This window comes from Callorhinus ursinus, unplaced genomic scaffold (assembly GCF_003265705.2).
Source record: "Callorhinus ursinus isolate GAN/ISIS: 27379988/994484 unplaced genomic scaffold, GSC_fseal_2.0 scaffold10, whole genome shotgun sequence".
NCBI lineage: Eukaryota > Metazoa > Chordata > Mammalia > Carnivora > Otariidae > Callorhinus > Callorhinus ursinus.
In genome coordinates, this window is record NW_027397072.1 from 70,936,879 (window position 1) to 70,956,442 (window position 19,564).

The window sequence follows — 19,564 nt, forward strand, 5'->3', positions numbered from 1 at the left end:
ATCATTTATTTATTTGATTTGATCCTTTTGATTTATTAAAAATGTTGCCACTGGCCTTAGGGTTTCTTGGCAGGGATACAAAATATTGAGGCAATAATTAAATTAAATCTGGCACAAGCACAGGACAAGAATCAGATAAAAGAGAAAATCTTCTCTCTTAGAAAAGGACTACAAAGAGAGAAAATTTCTATCTTGTATCTGGGGTCAAGAGTGGGAAGCCACGTCCAACTTAGTGCATGAACCTCACTAGAACCTGCTATGGCATAAGCCTGGGAAAGTGGAAATCTGTTTCATTAGAATCTGATGAACCAAAACCACCAGTAGAAACATAAGAAATGAGGCTTTGGTTACCTGCGTCCAGGAGAGCGCATCAGAACCCCACCTGTGATGGCGAGTGAAGGGATGTAGTAAAAGTAACCCCAGACAGTGCTTTCAAGAAGCAGTCTCTCCTCCCACACCCCCCTCTCCATTAGTCCGGCAGCTTGTTTTTTTCCTGACTAGAGTGTTTAGGAAAAGGGAGCGCATCCAGTGGTTCATCCATTAAGGGTTTATTTCCACAGTCTGACTCGGGAGGAAGTGTGTTCCCTCCTCAGGTTCCCTTCCTCTCTCCATTTACCAACTTCTCTTTTGCCTCAGTCCCTCACCTCACTAGAACCGAAGTGGCTGAAGGATGGGATAGGACTTCCATTTCGTTTTCACTACCTGCTTCAAGCCTTGACTGACATATTGTTAAGGAAAAAAAAAGAAGAAACAGAATTGCAGGGGGATACAGCTAATAACATATTCGTTCATTCATTCATTCATTCATTCATTTAACAAAGATTTATTAAGAACTTATTATGTGCCAACCTCTTTTTAGGCACTGAGCATAGGGAGGTGAGTGCGACAGATACATTTCCTCTCGTCATGGAACTTTCGATCTCGAAAACCAGAGGCCTGTCAAATGACACTTGATTTCTACCAGATTCTTTTGACTCACGAAAAGGAATGGGTCAAAGATTACAAGGCAGTGAAGAAATTAAGCCAGACTGTGCTAGGAAGAATGCTGGCAGGCTTGGAGCTGTGTTTCCTGCTGAAACACTGCAGGGAGGTACGGATGGGTTCTGTTTCCTCCCCTCCCACTCTCCTCTTCCACACCGAAGATGAGGTTACCCTTCGGAAACCTTTTTCTTTTAATCTGTTCTTCCCTTTTATTTTATAGAGAGAAAAGCAGGGCATTATCTACTTTCAGCCAAAGGAAAAAATCCTTTTCTCCATGGGGTTTCCTGATTGACTTGTTGAGTGCTGAGAATTTGTCCTTGGTTCGATATTTCTCCTTTTAGTGATTGAGGGAAATCTCCGATGACAATACTACGCTCCTGGGGGTAACACCTTAAATCAACACAGAATGCCGTCATCCTGTGCTAGTTGTGATCAGCTTGAGTGATTTTGAAGAGGAGGGGAAAACAGAAGCCTCAAAACAACTTGCCTCTTCATGTCCTTAGTGATTTTTAAGTAATCACAGCTCTGACCTCACACTCAGATGCTCACGCTCACCCTGCCCTTCTGCTGGCCGGGGCGTTGGGCAGGATGCCAAGCTATCGGCCGCGCTGCTGAGATAGTCATGCAGTGTGGGCACAGCAATGTTCTGAGCTAACCAAGCAACAGCAGATACAGAGTCTTTTCGGAAGGCTGATGTCAGCAGTCAGGGCTCACGCAGTGCTTTACAGAATATCGGAGTAATAGTAACATCCACGACCTCCCTTTCTCCGTGCTCGGCAACCACATTTTCTTGTGTGCAGATAGGCAGGCCACTGTGAGAAGGGCGCTCCCACGTCACGCAAAGAGAATGCCACATCCCTGTACCAGTGCTGGCTTGGCGTGTTTTTTTATTTTTACAGGCTGCATACATGAAAACAGAGAAAGACGAGACTAGAGTGTTCACTAAGGTGTCCCCTAGTTCATGGCAGGAAGGAGGAAACCAACATGGAATTGAAAACGCCCCACCCTAAACATTGCTGGAGGATTCCACGAATAATACTTTTTGGTAATGTAGATCACAGCGTTCAACCCTTTCCTAAAACAGTAGACATACATATGTCCCCGGCTCCAGATCTCTTTCGTGGTGGCATTACAAATCGTAAATATGTTGATGTTCTCATAGACTTTATGATAGTCTTTGCTGGCTGGACAGCATTTTATTTGCATTGCTACACAATGAATTTCTTTGTAAAAATTATTTATTTATTTTTTTGTGTATTTATTTGTTTGTTTATTTGTTTATTTATTTGTTTGTTTGACAGAGAGAGAGAGCACAAGCACGGGGAGCGGCAGGCAGAGGGAGAGGGAGAAGCAGGCTCCCCGCTGAGCAGGGAGCCCAATACGGGGCTCAATCCCAGAACCCTGGGATCATGACCTGAGCTGAAGGCAGATGCTTAACCCCACTGAGCCACCCGGGCGCCCCATACACAATGAAATCCTTAATAATTTTGTCCTAACTTAGATTTTTTTTCCTAATTTTCTCACCATTCTGATTGTACTATAATCATTTCACACAGACATTTTTCTTTTTTATTGAATTATTTCATTAAAATTAATGTATTAGAGTAGAAATGCTCAAAAAGGTATGAAAATCACGTTTTATCATTCTATTTAAAAGAAGTTTAAGCAATCTATAATGTCACACACAGTAACTCTCACAACAAACACTCTCAAAATGACCTTGCCATTACTGAGCACTTAGTGTGTGAAATTTGCAATGCTGTGTTGCATACCTTCCTCCATAATATGTTTTAGAGTAGCTAGTGTGAGTGAACTTTTCTACCATGCAATTTTTCTCTGACCAGGACACCCTGTTTTAATTGCTACTATTGTTTTCTCAAAGAGGTCTAATATTGCCCATCTTTTAAAGATATAAGATACTTAAACATGCTCACTTAAGATATTGTATGAGATTTAATTTGAAATAAGACTACTGTAAACATGTATAGCCAATTGACTGTGATATGCCTCAGTGGTTCTCTAATTTAAAAAGAGGCTTCCCCAGAAGGCTTCTCCTCAAAGACCTTGAGACTGACCTAAAAACAAAGAAATAATAGTGGAGGTCTAGAAAGAAACCTAAGAATCATTTTTTTAAGGATTTTATTTATTTTAGAGAGAGAGAAAGAGAAAGAGAGCATCTATAAATAGAGGGAGGGGCAGAGGGAGAGGGAGAGAATCCCAAGCAGACTCCACATTGAGCATGGAGCTCTCCATGGGGCTCGATCCTACCACCCTGAGATTATGACCTGAGCTGAAACCAAGAGTCGGCCACTCAACTGACTGAGCCACCCAGATGCCCCAAAAATTAAGAATCATTGAGCCAGGCTTTATAAGAAACTAATTTCTTAATGACTGTGACCATTGTTGGGCATAATGCTTGTGAAAACTATTTCTTACCGTCATAATAGGCATCCAGGACACATTCTTTTGTCCATCCAGGACACAGTTAAACTGAACTGCAACCAGGTTTATTAAGTCAAACTAAATGCAGTGCTAAATGAATGACTAGGGGTCCTGAGACCTTAGTCAATTCTGTCAATTAGTTGAAAAGTGGGAATTTTAATATTCATTATATGTATATATAAAGAATGAAAATAAATACATCTTCATGAAAATAAGTCTTTATAAGGCTGACGTATGTACTGCATATAACATAGATAGAAAGATGTGAAGGAGCTCATTCTCTTTCATTGGATGTATCAGGAGAAGATAATTACTTTGGGGCTCTATCTTTTTTCCTTGCCATTCAGGAAAATACTCCTTGTCTCTGTGATGTCACCAAAGTATGTAAAGTGATTTGGATTCCTCAGAAATTTCAAAGCCTTCTCGGGTTTTTTACATTAATTGAAATAAAATGTACAAATTTAAAAATCAAACCCCTTCCCAGTCATCCAGCAGATGTAACATGCTTCAATATTTCAGCCAGTTCCTAAACGTTCAGAAATCTATGTTATAATAGAAACAATCAGAAATACCATTTAGGAACTAGGAATGCTGTGTTCTTGTCTCAAATTCTGTGCTAATTTTTAGGCAAGTAGATGACTTCATCTCTTTAAGTCTAAGCTACTTTATCCATCAAATGGAGGAAGGGTACTTGTCTTTTTAATTTATCAGAGTCTTTAATGATTTAGAAGATAGCATTACATAAACAGGACAGGGACATATATTCAAATATATAGAATGATGGTCAAATTTATGTGAAAGCTGTTTCATCAAGAAATCTCTGGAGGCACCTGGGTGGCTCAGTTGGTGAAGCATCTGACTCTTGGTTTCAGCTCGGGTCATGATCTCAGGGTTGTGAGATCGAGCCCCACATCAGGCTCTGAGGTGGGTGTGGAGCCTGCTGAAGATTCTCTCCCTCACCCTCTGCCCCTCCCCACCCCCCAAAAAATTTCTGTGTTGCCAGTTCCTTACATACAGGCTAGCGGGGGAGGAATTTTAGTCTATTTCCACTTATTAATTCCTCATTCTCAAATCATTCTGCTTATACATGCCCACTACTCTGAAAGCTACTGAAGGAAGTTTAAAGGAATTAGATTCTATGTCGGAAAAACCCAGTAGTCTTCCTCCTGTATGTCTCCTTTACTACTCATACAGAATATATTTCATTTCTGACAGTTTTGGTCATTTCTTGTATGAGTTTTCCCCACACCAAGCAATCCTGTGAGACACCAACTCGGAGTCCTACTTTTAATACTATTCTTAACTTTAATGGGAGATAGCATCAGATCCCACAGGTGAAGAGCTCAGTCCCCTGAGACTGTCCCCCAACTTCAGATGCCCATCACAGGTAGCAGGTCCCCAGTTTATCCACAATTTCTGTCCAACTTGGCTACAGGTCGGAGGCTCCCATGATCTCCTTCCCTTTGGAATCAATTCTTTGCTGGAGGGGCTCACAGAACTCAGACACAGTTGCTTCTGTTTATCAGTTTATTAAAGGATATGATAAAGGATACAGATGAACAGCCAGATAAAGAGATACAAAGGGCACGGTTTGGGAGGGTCCTGAGCACAGAAGCTCCTGTCCCTGTGGAGTGGGGGTGGGGGGGTAGGGGGTGTCACTCTCCCAGAATGTGAGTGTGTTCACTGACCCGGGAGCTCTCCAAACCACACACTACCAGGATTTTTACGGAGGCTTTATCATATAAGCATGACCAGTCATTAACCCCACTTTCATCCCTTATCCCATGCAAGAGATGGGGAGCGGGGCTAAAAATTCCCGGCTTCTAATTGTGGTATGGTCTTTCAGGTGAACTGTGCTCATCTAGGAGCCCACCCAGAGTTACCTTATTAGAACAAAAGACATTAATCACCCAGGAAATTACAAGGGCTTCAGGAGCTCTGTGCCAGGAACTGGAGGCAGACACCAACATATATCTATGTATTTTCTATGATCTAAGATTCTGCCCTCAAAGATCTTACACTCTAGTCCAGGAGATAACACCTAAACACAGGAAAAAGGAAACAAAAATATTAGGGTGGGTGTATATAATAAACTACTGAAACTGAATATTGAGGACAAGTGCTTAAATTAATCCTAAGCATTAAAAAAGGGTAATAAAAACAACAAATCTAAAGTTTTTGTTTTACTTTCCACCACTCAACATATGCAAAGTAAAAATATGTTTCTCTGATTAAAATTTTCAAGGCTTTTTTAGAATTGCCCAGAAATAAAACTGTGGAAAATAAAGCAGTGCATTAGCCACTAAAATTTAGCAGGGTGAATAAAACTTTATTGTTCATTTTTTTCCTAATTAAACTTTATAGATTTCTTAGATGTTAATCAGCACACAAAGCGTCTGGAATTTTTACTTCCTAAAGCAATAGCAAACTGATTTTTAAATTATGCAATAGATCTTAGTAGAGAAAAAGTGGACTGGAAATTGTTTCTAAATTATATAGGTTTCATGGGGAGGAAAAAAAACAAAAACCTGAGCTAAACTACAGTGACATAAAACTGGGAATCAACCTAGAATTTTTCTTCTCTAATTGTTCTTGCTTTTACTCAGCTAGGAGATGGTTGGTCCTTCAGATAATGATTACTTCATCATCACCATGAGGGAAATATTGAATATACTATTGTTAAGACTCACTGATTTGGGAGATTTCCTCCTCATTCATTAATTCTCAGGCTAAATGGGGCATGTAACAAGGAGAAGGAGGTAGACAAAAAAGTAAATGGAGGCACCAAATTATGAACACTTTTTTTGGTAAGCATTTCTTTGAGCAAATATTTCAGTTTGCAGGCTTCTAACTCACTCTTAGCTATGTCTTTCATCCTTCCTCCATTCTTTGGGAGTAGTATCCTATCTTTCCTGGGCTGGTGTGTAGAAATATGAATGAACAATTCTTTAGCGTCTCTGTCTCTGTCTCTTTCTCTCTGTCGATAAAGGTAGTAAAAAAAGAGTAGTAGAATACATGAATGTTCTAATTCTAAGTGGTCCATAGATATTTCATATTTATGTGGTAAAGGGAGGGTTTTCCTGGACCCAAATGGTCTATCTTAATGAAAGTCATTATCAACAACTGCAGCATACAAGAGAGAAAGCTTTATATTATATATATATAATATATAATATATATAATATAATATTATATATATATATATTATAGTCATTCAAGATAGCTGATACTTTCTTACAATCACAAGGTTGAAAAGATCTGTCCGTTGCATCCCAGTATATCTCTAGTGCCCAATGCTTCCGTTGTGCGCCCGCATGATTGCTTTTATTTGGCATCTCATTATTTCTGGGTTGATTTCTATAAAAGTCTCCTAAGATCATACGCCCACACTTTATACCATCTTTCCTTGATGACTTTTCTAAAATGGACGTCTCATTATGTCTAATCCCTGCTTACAAATCATTTGTTTCCAGCAACGTGTCATATTAGAAACCCTAAAAACCCAACCGGTTAATAACAAAAACAAAATAAAATGTTGACTGAAGTGCTCAAAAATCATTTAAATGCGTAGATGAAAGGAAGTAATAAAAAGTCTCCCAAAACCAAATCAATGAGAAAGCTTAACTCCAGATATATAAGAGAGCACAGAAGCAGGCTGTGGGGCCATCTTCTAATCCCTGGTGACCGAGGGATTACGACAATCTTCAGAGTGTTAAAGTGCTGAGGAGACAACAGGAGACCCAGTCATGGGCCTGAGCAAAGTGAGACAGACATCAGATCAGAAAATCCCACATGAAGACCTGACCTTCCTTCAATGAGAAAACAATCTATAAGAAATGAAAATCAGAGGAGAGGCAAGCAGTGGAACTCCAACATATAATGACTTCAGATTCTCAAATTTAAAATAACGTGAAACATTCAAGTCTTTAATCCATTTTGCGTGCGGTATAAGATAATGGCCCAGTTTCATTCTTTTGCATGTGGCTGTCCAGTTTCCCCAACGCATTTATTAATGAGACCATCCTTTCCCCATTGGATATTCTTGGCTCCTTTGTTGTGGAATTAGTTGACCACATATGTGTTGGTTTGTTTCTCAGATCTTTATTCTGTTCTATTGATCTATGTGTCTGTTTTTATTCCAATACCGTATGATTTTGATTACTATATCTTTGTGATACAGCTTGAAATTAGGAAGTGTGTTGCCTCCAGCTTCATTCTTTCTCACCATTGCTTTGGCTGTTCGGTGCAGTTCTATACAAATTTTAAGATTGCTTGTTCTAGTTCTGTGAAAAATGCTATGGTAATTTTTGTAGGGATTGCATTACTCTGTGTATTGCTTTGGGCAGTATGAACATTTTAACAATATTAATTCTTCCAATCCCTGAGCATGGTATATCTTTCCACTTATTTGTGTCTTCTCCAATTTCTCTCATTAATGTCTTTCAGTTTTCAATGTTCAGGTCTTTCATCTCCTCACTTTAATTTAGTCTTAGGTAGTTTATTCTTTTTATGCTATTTTAAAAGGGCTTGTTTTCTTAATTTTTCTTTCTGATAGTTTGTTATTATTGTATAGAAACAGAACTGCTTTTGTGTGTTGGCTCTATATCCTTCAACTTTACTGAATTTAAAAAAAATTGTTCTAATGGCTTTCTGGTGGAGTACTTGGGGTTTTTATCTACAATACCATGTCATCTGCAAATAGAGACAGTTTTACTTCTTCTTTTTTGATTTGGATGCCCTTTATTTCTTTTCATTACCTAATTGCTCTGGCTAGGGCTTCCAGGACCATGATGAATGAAAGTGGCAAGAGTGGACATCCTTGTCTTGTTCCTGATCTTAGATGAAAAACTTTCAGTGTTATAACCTATTAGTGTCTATACACACATAGGTTGCTTATTATATAAGTACATAATAATACATACGTGTTGTAAGATGTTGGGTAAGGGTTTGAGGTTCATGTGCAATGACATAAACTTTCCCATATAAAATACTGGGAAAAAGGCTCCTTGATACACATTCTGTGCAGAACAATTACTTTTCAGGAATAAATTTCTGATCTTAAATTGAGATGTGCTGCAGTATGTATGACATATTTTGTCATGTAATTTTTATAGTCTTTTCTGTCTTCTCACAACTTTGGATACACACTCTTTCGCTAGCCTCCCAAGCCCTTTATGTTCTGCCAGATGCTCATCACCGCGGCTTCACCACTGTCTACTCCTGCCTCCACACCACTGACCCTGCCATGCTCTTTAAGGCCCTCGTGCATTTGTGCATGGTGGTCTCTCTGTCTAGAATACTCCTCTCCTGCGAAACTCAACTCAAACATAATTTCTACATGAAAACTGCTCTGGTTTCCTCAGCTTCTATGTGCCCATAATATCCTTCGAGTCATCTATCCCAGAACATAATCAAGTATTCACATTGACTGTTTACTTCTCTCTTCCCTTCACTAGTCTATCTACTTCTTGACCAAAAGGATTGTCTTTCATGAGGTGATGATGCTTAGTAGGTTTTAAATAAATGCCTACTAAGAAATGAATAAATTGATCCATAAAGGTAAAAGCATATATATCACTCTGGGTTAAGATTTTATTTATTTATTTGAGAGAGAGAGAGAGAATGCAGAGGGAGAGGGAGAAGCAGGCTCGTTGCTGAGCCTGGAGCCCAACACAGGGCTAAATCCCAGGACCCCAGGATCATGATCTGAGCCGAAGGCAGACGTTTAACCAACTGGGCCACCCAGGCGCCCCAGGTTAAGGTTTTAAGGAAAGGATTGAAGGAGAAGATGAACATCAAAGATAGAAGTGATATGAGAAGAAAGTAGCATAGTCAATTTCTGTCCTTACATGTATGCTCTGACGTCTGCACAAAACAAGGTTTTGGAGAGATGCATGAGATTTTTCTTGATACTCTGTATATATATCAGACCTAGCAACAAGGTTTTTTAGAATTAAATACCTCCCTTTCCTGCTCTATTCCCACCTAAAGATAGCTAACTCTTAATGCACTAGCTTAAGATGAACTCTTTCTTATACAGCTGTAGTTAATTCATTAAACAAATAAATCCTTGCCCTATGTGCTTTGGGGTTATTTTCCTGAAGATGCTAATGAATGAAGATCCTAAATGAACTTTTTGTGATGACGAAGACATTTTATCTGACTATCCAATATAGTAGTCACAATCTGCATGGGGTTACTGAGCATTTGAAATGTGTCTCGTGCTACTGACAAACTGAATTTTTTTTCCCATTTAAATTTAATTAATTTATCTTTAAATAGCCACTTATAGCTAGTGTTTACTATATTGGGCAGCACAGTTCTGGAATATTTGTGAGAAAACTAAAATTGCAGCCCTTACCTCACCAAGCAATCCACCTCCTTTTCTGATGTTTTCTCCAGGACAGCTGCTTGGGCAAATAGATGCAAAAGCCGTAGTGCTTAACTTCTAATTTGCTCGAGAATCTCCAATGGCAGTCTTTAATAGGAATTAAGTGCAAGCCAGGCTATGAAGATATACTCATTCTTGACTGTTACACATGAATGGCCAGCAAAATCTCTGTATAATCAGGCTATCAAGAAAAGTTATAATTAGAATCTTATTTATTTGCTTCTTGTGAAACGCTGGGTCCCTTTTACCATATTAACACAATCAGTGCTAAAAGGCAATGGGAAATTGGCTTTGGCATGCACATCATTCTTTTTGTGCCCATGAGATTTTCAACATAAGTCAAAGTAGCATTCTGGATTAGTGTTAAGGATGTTTCTTGTGATCAGACTAGCCTAAATAATACATGAGCCTGAATGTACATACACATTTCATGCCAGTGGCTACTGAGAGAACATTCCTGACTACACTTGGTAATTCCTTCCAGCCCTCCAGAGGTCCTCTTAGACAGGTTGTTAAGTTTGCTCAGAAGGACTCTAACCTAATGTAAAGAGGAGTCTCTCCAAGCATTGGATACATGGTTTCATCTTTTGCAAATGGGATTATAATGAAAATAGCTGGGATACAGTCTATCAATTTGCATTCTAATAAGCACTCGGATGATTCTGACGCAGGTGTCCCTTTACCGTGTTTGAGAGAAGAGGAATTGGACTGTCGAACTCATTAGAGGACCAGAGGCACAGGGGACAGTAATGTACTTTAATGAGACAGTAAGGCTTTAAGAGCGGAGAGAGGGAGGGTCCAAGATGGCGACACAGGAAGACTGTGAACTCACTTTCTCCACAGACACACCAAACCTCCTGGAGAAGAACTGAGGGCTGACTGAGCAGCTTCTGCACAACATAGGATAGACAGACCACAAAGAAAACAGCAGGAGAGATGGAGACAAGGTAACCCCAGAAACCCCCACCCCCTACTCTGAGAACTGCAATGAGGAGGGGTGGTACTGAGAAGCTGAGAGCAGATGTGTCTGCCCGGGGGGCACAGGAAAAAAGCTGCGGTTTAAAAGGGCAACTAGCCTATAAAGGAACCAGCCCTAGAACACTGCCAAACAGTGGGGTGCCTGCTGGAACTCTCGCTGGGGCTGGAGGGGCTCGTGAGCATCATGGTTTATGTTTCCTCTCCACAGTTGGTAGCACAGAGAGGGGCAGGGTTCTGGGCACCGTAGCTGGCCTGTTGCCTCAGGGAGACCTGGCACCCTAGCCCACACCAGCCCCAGATGCCCTGAGATACAGGAAAAAAAAAAAAAAATGCTGCAGTTTAAAAGAACAACTAGAATATAAAAGGTGTTCAACTTCACTAATCATCAGGGAAATGCAAATGAAATGCATGTGAGATCACCTTACACCAATCAGAATGGCCAAAATCAAAAGCTCAACAATGTGTTGGCGAGGATGTGGAGAAAAAGGAATCCTCGTGCACAGTTGGTGGGCATGTAAATTGGTGCGGCCACTGTGGAAAACAGTATGGAGTTTCTGCAAACAATTAAAAATAGAACTACCATACGATCCACTAATTCCATTACTAGATATTTACCCAAAGAAAACAAAAACATGAATTTGAAAAAAATCTATGGACCCCTATGTTTATTGCAGCTTTATTTACAATAGCCAAGTTATGGAAGCAACCCGAGTATCCATCGATAGATGAAGGGATAAAGAAAATGTGGTATATATTACACAATGGAATATTACTCAGCCATAAAAAGAACAAAATCTTGCCATTTGTGACACCATGCACGGACCTGGAGTGTATTAGTGCTAAGTGAAATAAGTCAAATGGAGAAAGACAAATACCATATGATTTTACTTATACGTGGAATCTTGAAAACAAAATGAATAAACAACAAAACAGAAATAGAACCATAAATACAGAAAACCAAGTGGTGGTTGCTGGGGTGGAGGATGGGCAAAATGGGGAAGGGGGGTGGGAGGTAGAGGCTCCCAGTTATGGAATAAATAAGTCATGGGAATGAAAGGTACAGCACGGGGACTATAATCAATGGTTCTGTAATGGCATGTGGTGACAGATGGTAGCTACACTTGGGAGCACAGCCTATTGTACAGAGTTGTGGAATCACTGTGTTGGATACCTGAAGTTAATGTAATATTTTGTGTCAACGATACATTACCGAAACAAAGAGGGAGACCATTTCACACAGTTTATCCAAAGAACATATATCTAGAGAGATGTCCTGTGCATATTTAAGAGTCAGGGAGGGTGATAATAAGATACATTCTCGAAGAAGAAGGCATTCAGAAATAGAAACCCTTCAGGAAACTCAAGTAGGCCATAGAGTTCCAGCAGCTGTGGCAAATGAATAACTGTAGTAGAGCCGCAAGCCCTTTTCCCTCAGCAAGATGTTCAAAGCACCTGGTGGTTAACAAAAGGCAACCTCCATATTCTGCTTCTTTTTTCTTCTTAATAAGGTGGAGGGGAAAGCAAGCAGTGACCTGAAACAAAACCCCTTGCAGGTCTGTGGTTGGAAGCATGCGCCTTGTTTTAAAAGCTCTGTGCTCTGAGATGAGGTAAGCAGCTCAGAATATAAAGTGATTTTCAGCCGTCTCTGCCCTTTTTGATAAGGAAAGGTCTTATGAGGTCTGGATTTCGTGGTGGCACAGTTTGGAGAACATTGCTGGGAATCTGTCCAAGTAAAGCCGTTTGAAAGTAGCTTGCCTTCCAGTAGTGTATCCAGTGATAGTAGTGACTCTTACAAAGACTACTTCACACCTTTAAGCGTAAAGATCAAGAGCCACTCGGCCACGTTCTGCCCTCAGGGAGAGGCTCGCTGTGGTTCTGTGCATGTTGGGTGTGCTGAAATGGTCCACGGTAGCTGCCTAAATGTGAGAATAATTTTATGTCCAAGAATACTAAAAGGATGCTTTGATTTGGTTTGAAAAGGCCAGAGTCTGACAGACACACTAAAAATATTACATATTTAACTCCTAGAAGGGCACATAATGTTTCAGTAAATGGAATCCTGTTTCTCCAGCAGGAGTCCTTAGGGTCCCATTTCCCTCCTTGCCCTTGCCTTTCTCCTCCCTTGCTTTGTTTAGAAAACAATCATCAAAAGGAAAGGAGAGGTGCTTATATTTATACGCTAATCTGACTCTCTTAAAAAACTCTTGTGAAATAGTTCATAATATCCCCACTTCATAGAACAGCAAACCAAGGTTTAAAGCAATCAACTTGCTCACAATAAGGCGGTTAGCACATGGCAGGAATTCAGACCCAGGTATGTGAAACTTCAAATGACTTGCTTTGTTCTGCCTTGATCTCTATTCCTTTATTCCCAAACTGAACTCATCCTTATCTTTTTTTGAAGTACCTTTGCTAGAAAACAAAATTTCTACTTTCTTGTGCTTACCTAGACTCTTAAACAGTAGCCCCCTGTCTGGTCTTTCTGCTGTCACTGCCCTTCCGCTACAATTTAACCAGCCACTTGCGGTCTCCGTTCCTTCTTACAGCACTAATCTGACATTTCCCACCCCTATGCACTCTATCATTTATTATTCCCCACCAGCCATGTGCGAGAGTGCCCATTTCTACCGAACCTCATCAACACAGCATGTTGAAACGTTGCAAGTAGAGTAAGTGAGCAATGGGGAAACTCTACACCTGTAATGAACTCATCGGATGCTTTATGAACAATTATTTTTTCAATATTTATCATAGTTAAGGCCCTGTTGAGGAGGTGTGCCATATAGTCTTGTTGTTATTGAGGGGCCCATGAATTAAAGAAGGAGCTAGCAGCTGGTCCTGAAAAAAAAAATGGTAGTAAAATCTGTACTCTGAAATAGTACTTCTAAAATCTGATTTTTTTAAAATACAGACATTCAAACTTAATAAAAATCTAGAAGATAAGCACTCGCATAACAGAAAGCCACCTTAAATAGAACAGACTAATGCCAAGTTCAAGCTAAATAGACCTTATGCAAGAGTCACATATTTATATCTGCCATACTTTATTTTTTTTGTTCTTGTTTTTATTACATGAATTCTAATTTTTATTTTGAGGTCACAGCATGGCCAACACCTTTCCTTCTGCAGTTTTGACAGGGCATATTCAAGTAGATACTGCAGGAGATTCCCCCAGAATCCCGTGTATTGGCATGGCTACACTCTGAAAGAGTTGTCTGCAGCTGCTGTGAAATCTTCAGATTGATTTTCATGCAGGATAATCCTTTAGAGAGTAAGATAAAAATTCCCGAAGGTGTGAGGTAAAGCAGTTGTTGAGGAAGAACACTTTCAGCCCAACTCTGCAGCGGTGCGTGCTCACTACGGCTCTTTCCCTGATTTGGTTTTGCCCTCTTGATTGGCTGCAATCTGCTCAGGCTAGTGGGAAATTCTCCGGTGCACCTTTTAGAATAATTTTCAAAAACTATATTCAACAAACTAAAAGTTCTTTTCTCATTACTCTGGGTAAGCAGCAAAAGAAATAATTCAATGTTGATAATATATTATATCAAGGATACATTTTTTTACTTCAGCAAATTTTAGAAATGGTTAATAAAGAACTGTCATTTCTACTTTTTCTAGTAGGTTGTCCGTATAATTCAATGAACTTATAAACTTCAACTAAGTAGTCAAGCCTACCTTTTAACCTCTCTTAAACTTTAACCGCTTCTTAGATTACTCTTACTGGACGGTCTCATCCATTTTCATGGTTTTAATGAGCTTAAGTTCCAAAGACTTAAATAAATAAATATCCAAACTACACTTGTCAGACCTCTGTGTATCTAACTGCCTGTGGTATCTTGGTCTGAACATCTTTTTGATACCTTTTCCCAGTCTGTACAAAACTAGACACCATTTCTCTTAACCTGTCCCTTTCCTCCATATTCACAGGCAAAATTCTGCTCTGTTCTGTGATCTATCAGTGCTTGCTAACACTATATGCTTCCCAAGTCAGAAGTCAGAACTACCTCCTCTCTCTTTCCCTCGTTTTTTATCCAGTCAGTCGTCAAGTCCTGTTGATTCTTTCACCTACATAAATTCTAGAAGCAATCCACTTTTGTCTATCCCGGTGCAACTGTGCTCACCAAGAGCATCTCATCTCCCCACTTGGTTACTAAAACCACAAATCTCACTTGCCCCCTCTAAACCAGTCCCCAAACTGCAGCAAGAGTGGCACTTTAAAAATGTACTTGTGTTCATAACATGTTGTTCACTCCCAGATTAAAGGCTTTCACCACTTGCCATTACTCCAAAGGACAAAACTTTTTATCCTTTGTTATCAGCTGTTTCATATTCTAATACCTGCTAATCTTTCATCCTTCACTATTTGCCTCTTATTTTCTCCACTCTTGGGAGAGTCCCACTCCAAAGTACCACTCCTATTTTTTAACCTCTAGGCTATTCCAGTTACCTGGAACATTCCTGTTTTTCCTTCAGGTTTTAGATCTTGGATGTCCTATGTCTTGGGTGTCAGCTGCATGTGAAAAGCAGATGCACCGGGCATGTTAGCTATCAGCTCACGTATGCATCTTGTCTTCTTGGAACCTGCTTGCTCCAGATCTCATGTATACCTTCACAAAATAAGAAACTGCTATGGGGCATGCCTGACAATATGTAGGGCACAACTGGCAGCTCAGATTTGAAAACTCGTGGTATGTAGTAGTCAGATGATCATCCTCTACCAGGAGTTAGTGGTATGACAGGGACTGTTAATGAGAAGTAGAAATGTTACTTGCTTGGCTCCAAAACTCTAAAAGCCTGTATGGTGAGTGGCCTGAGTTTTCCATACATTTCATACCGCATCTTGATCTTCCACAGACCCTTTTTATTTTTTTAAAGATTTTATTTATTTTGAGAAAAAGAGAGGTGGGGCAGAGGGGGAAGGAGAATCTCAGGCAGACTCCACACTGAGCATGGAGCCCTCCATCGGGCTCAGTCCCACAACAACGAGATCATGACCTGAGTTGGGAAATCAAGAGTCGGCTGCTTAACCGACTGAGACAGCCGGGTGCCTCTCCACACGTCCTTTGAGTGTTATGGACCAAGGGGCAGAGCTTCTGACTCGAGAGCCTGAACGATTTTGTGAGCTATTTCTTTCTCTGGGTCTCGCTTGAAGATCACAGTCTTGAGTTATCTGGTAAATTGTTTAGACTGGCACCTTCCAAATGAGGTATCTATTGCCTCCAATGTTTTAAGGTCTATGAAGCAAATAAAATTAGTGCAGTTATGGAGAATAACATGGATACTATAGTTTAGGTAGTGCAGTCAGGGGAGGTCTCTAAGGCGCTCACCTTGCAGCTAAGATAGGAGGAGGAAAGGGGCCTCACCAAGTGAGCAGGCAGGAGAGGTGTACCCGCAAAGAGAGAACAGGTGGGAGGCAGAGGGTGCGGTGACTGGTGCGGGGAGAACAGAGAGCATGTGACCTCCCATGAGTTTGGAGGTAAAATCTGGGGTCTGATTATTTAGGGCATTCTAACCACAGAGACGGATCGGAATTTTAATCTTCGGTTCTAGAGGCCATCGCAGTCACTTCCAAGGTCAGAAATAGCGGAGGAAAGCAAAGAAACATAATGACACTAGAGTTTCAGAATGGAAAGCTTGGGCTGAATTAGTTAAGATGGTTTTTACGTTCCCTTGAGAGGTTCTATGTGTTTCTTCACAAAATAGATAGAAGTTCCATTGTACGTCCATGAAAGAAAAATGTAAAATCCTAAAGGGTGCATTAAAACAGTGCTAGATTCTATATAATTAAGGGAGCTAAGGGCCAACTTCTCCAGTTAACAGTTAATATATTTTCTGAGAAGCTTAAGTTCTTTTTTTTTTTTTTTGAAAAGCTTAAGTTCTTCATCCAGCAAAGTACTTTCAAAATAATCTGCGAAGCTCTTCATGACAGAGGTGCAGAGACTGAGGCCCAGGGGCTGGAAGTCAGCTGACCTTCACCCAGCGAGTGGCCGAGACATAGAAGCCAGTCTCCCACTGAAGCACTTGAGTGTATCTAAGTGTATCAAGTGTATGTACATGGCAGGAAGTTAGTTTTGAAAGGAAAATGATTCCGTTTATCTTGAAAGGGTGAGAGTCAGTATTTTTTCATTAGTGGTGGGGATGGCTTTTCTTTGTTGTTGTTGCTTCTCCCAGAGAAGGAAGAGATTAAACTTTTTTTTTTTTTTTTTTGGAAACAAAAAATTAAACTTATCTACCTCTGGGTTGTGTTTTAAATTATTGACCATGCAGTTATAAACAAAGTGCCCTGAGAGGATAGGGAAATAAGGAGTTTATTTTGTCTGGGAACAAAGGAAATAATGACTCTGGGACCCTGATGGAAGGGAAAGCTTTCCATAAGGTGAAGATGGACAGGGCAACGTGCTCTAAGTTGAGGAAAAGGATAAGAAAGGCAAGGGCTGGGGCACCTGGGTGGCTCAGTCGTTAAGTGTCTGCCTTCGGCTCAGGTCATGATCCCAGGGTCCTGGGATCTAGCCCCGCATCAGGCTCCCTGCTCAGTGGGGAAGCCTGCTTCTCCCTCTCCCACTCCCCCTGCTTGTGTTCCCTCTCTCGCTGTCTCTCTCTCTCTCTCACTCTCTCTCTCTCTCTCAAATAAATAAATAAAATCTTTAAAAAAAAGAAAAAGAAAAAAAGAAAGGCAAGGGCTTGGGGCGCCTGGGTTCAGTCAGTTAAGCGTCTGCTTCATGATCCCAGGGTCCTGGGATCGAGTCCTGCATTGGGCTCCCTGCTCAGCAGGGAGTCTGCTTCTCTCTCTCTCTCTGCCCCTCCCCCCTCTTAAGCTCTTTTTCTGTCCGTCTCTCAACAAGTCAATAAAGCCTTAAAAAAATAAAGGCAAAGCTCTGAGGGATTTAAACATAGTTCATTCATATAAAGCAGAATAAGGCTTTCCACCAGTGGCCAAAGACTTAAGCAAAGATAAATCATTTCTTCAGGATCTGACTTACTTGCACAAAGATCTTTGCCGATATTTCATTTTTTGACTCAGCTGTGAGAATGAGTCTGTTCCCCAACCTGCCTCTTCATTGTTCTCCATGAATATGATGCTCCAGGAGAAGCCCTGGAAGTACCTTTGTGAACCTCTTGTGTGATTGCTATCTCCAATTTTTCTGTGACTTCTGTGACTTTGGGTCTCCTGGCCAAACCCGTCTGATTGATCCCACCTGAGCTTTATATTTATATGTAAATTTAAATGTATTTTATACCGAAAGTAAAAAGAGTTACCTCCTTATTTGGTAAGGAACTGAGCTCTGTTAAAAGGAAGCAGTAAACAATGAAAAGACAGTGGAGCCTAGGAACAAGGTATCCCACTCATGAAATTGGTGAACAGAAGTCCCAGAATAACAATTATGTATCAAGTCGAGGGATGATGGGTCCATAACAGAATAGCTAGACTGAGGGCAGTAAGAGGGAGGGCTCCAGGAATGAAAGCTGTTGATAGATTATCTAATGTCTTCAGTGTTTGGCAAAAAATATTTCTTGTTGTCCAACAGATATATTAGGGAGTTAAGAAAAAACGTTAAACGCACAGAAAATTATGCCACAAATGTTAGATTTAAAGCATTTTTTTTCATTTTGTATTAAGTCACACTTTATATACAGTAAAATTCAGTCTTTGTACACAGATCTGCATGTGTTGAAAATACATACAGTTGTGTAACTATCACCATAAGAACTAGAATAGTTCTATCATTCCCCAGAGTTATTTTTTGTCCTGATAGTTAATCCCTCTGCCTCTACCAGCTCCTGGCAACCACTGATTTCATTGTCTCCATAGTCTGGACTTTTCCCCAATATTATATAAATATATATAAATATATATACATACAGTATGTAGCTTTCAAGTCTGGCCTTTTTTTGCTTAACTTAATGCACTACGATTTCTCCATGTTGTTAAGTATACAGGTAATTTATTCTGTTTCTTCTCATTGCTGAATATTCTTCCATTTTTTGGATTTATGACAGCATGATTATCCATTCACCAGAGGAGGGATATTTGATTTTTTCCCCCATTTTTGGAGACTACAAATGAAATTTAATATACTTTTAATGCTTAAAAAAAAGCAAAAAGAAGATTATGAGAAACCACACAAAATCATGGTAAATTGTTGGTGGACAGTATATGCAGAGTTCAGACGTTGCACATTCTACCACTCAGCGAAAGGTGATCATTTCTTTAAAGATAACGGGACTAAGGAGAGAAGAGGTTAGTCAAGAGAATCATCAACTCCTACCAGCAGTCAGTTCATGGTGTCTGTAGTTGATAAAATAATGAATAAAAGCATTGATATTTATAAGCATGGAGAAAAATATCAGAAAATTCATCATAATGATTTGAAAATTGCTTCCTCTGGAGAATTTAGAAGGTTACAACAGAGAATCACAGACTTTTTTTTTTTTTTTTTTGCTTTCGTTTCCTTGAAAGCTAACTAGTTCCATTTAAATTTTTAACAACATATATCTGTTAGTGTGATAGAAATAAAATAATAAATGGCACTTGGGTTTTTCTCAGTGTGCTTCAAGTAGCTCCTCATGTGACCACATTCCCACACTTGCATCCTGCTCCCTGCACCTGTCCTTCTTTACTTCCGTCTCCTGTTCTTTAGAAGCTGCCTCACCCTTTGATGAAAGAGCCATTGCCTGCCTGTTCCTCTAAATTATCACATTATCTTTACCACTATGATGATGATCACCCCTTCGGGAGTTTTCTTATATCTATGTGACAAAAAGATATAGATA